Genomic DNA, 1,718 nt, shown 5'->3' with positions numbered 1-1,718 from the left:
AGCTAAGGCCTCCTGATACTGCTGGTACTCCGATACCAAATCGTTCATATTGGATTCCGCTTCCGTGAATTCCATTTCGTCCATGCCTTCCCCGGTGTACCTGGAACGAGAAGACACAGATGCCTGACAGGGCTGCGATATGGTAGCCTAAACAGGACGCAATTTCTTGCAGTTACCCGTTAAGCATCTTTCGGAAAACCCTGAGTCTGCTCGTGGGAGACTCGGTTTGCTCTGCTGTACAGAATCAAGTACTGGTTAACGATCAGCGGACATAATGATTATATGTAGAATGTCCACTTAATGTTTCCTTCTCTGGACACGTGGTGGATTTAGAAAATATTAGGTAGCAGTAACAGCAGTTCTGACACTTAAATTTTAGATTGGTGCGTAGCAACAATATATTCAATTTCTCAAAGGTCATTGGTCTCTGAAAAAAAAAGTCAGGCGTTTATCATGATGCTCATTTCATCATAATCCTTTTCGTTCACGGAGATGAGTGACGTATGTGGCTAAATGACTCACCAGTGTAAGAAAGCCTTGCGTCGGAACATAGCGGAAAACTGGTCAGAAATGCGCCTAAACAGCTTCTTGGATAGCGGTGGTATTGCCAATGAACGTTCCCGCCATCTTGAGGCCTGGTGGAAACAAAAGAGGGTGAGGTGCGTGGCAGCAACAAACAAATTCAATTCTTTCGTATGTCTCGCAGGATATGGATGCGTGATTGAATATGATTCATCATTTTACGGAAAATCGCTGACAACAGTAATATTGATTTCAAAGTTCCATTCAAAGAATTCGGTGTCTCATGTAGCATGCACGTGGCATCCATTCCAGGAAGATTAACAGGGAAGAAATAGTGATGCACGAAGGCGAGAAATGAAGAAAAAGAAGCGAATCACGAGTATCATCTAAAAATGTAGGAGCAATATCATAAACACAAACATTGACCCCAGGAAAGAATTATTTACAAGATAAATGATAGAAAACAAGAACAAGTATACAAACAAGAGTAAAAAAAAAATAAGGCAAGACTAAAAAAAATAAGGTACATTATATACATATACGCTAGTCACTCATACAAAAGATAAAGTATGAATAAAAGAATAAAAACAAGGACAGAAACATAAAGGAAGAGAACGAACACTATACACTATACAGTGTTTATCAAATAATGCATATACAGAACAGTATAGAACAATAACATCAATCCAAACTATGAACGTACAGCAAATGATCATTACGACAAATGTTACGAGAAAACAAATGCAACTTGCGCTCCCCAGCCCCTCAGCGTCAAAGGAGGAGCAGCAGCAACGGAAACTGACCCCTGGGAGGAATGTCACACACGGCCGTCTTGACGTTGTTGGGAATCCACTCGACGAAGAACGCGGTGTTCTTGTTCTGCACGTTCAGCATCTGTTCATCGACCTCTCGCATCGACATCCGGCCCCGGAACACTGCCGCCACCGTCAGGTACCTGGGGAAGAGGGGCTTAGTAAGAGGGGAAGGGGACTGTTCTAGGGGCGGGGAGTGAGTGCTGGGAAGAGCAGTTAGAGGAGAGGGGGACTGTTGCCAAGGAGAAAAACGGGTGCTGGGAAGGGGCGTTTCGAGGGACAGAGAGTTCAGCCGAGGGAGAAAAAATGAATAAAGGCAGTCAGAGGGAAGGGGAGGTGCTGCTGCTCGGGGAGAAGAGTATAGAGGGGAAGTAAGAGGGAAGG

General features: G+C 44.1%; 1 pseudogene; it reads right to left on the bottom strand.

The window, feature by feature from the left end:
* The window catches only part of LOC119588196, a 51,362-nt pseudogene that overhangs the window by 1,861 nt on the left and 47,783 nt on the right, over window positions 1-1,718 (bottom strand).

The sequence above is a fragment of the Penaeus monodon genome, chromosome 23 (assembly GCF_015228065.2).
Source record: "Penaeus monodon isolate SGIC_2016 chromosome 23, NSTDA_Pmon_1, whole genome shotgun sequence".
In the NCBI taxonomy this organism is placed as follows: domain Eukaryota; kingdom Metazoa; phylum Arthropoda; class Malacostraca; order Decapoda; family Penaeidae; genus Penaeus; species Penaeus monodon.
This window is presented reverse-complemented; position numbering and strand designations above follow the sequence as displayed.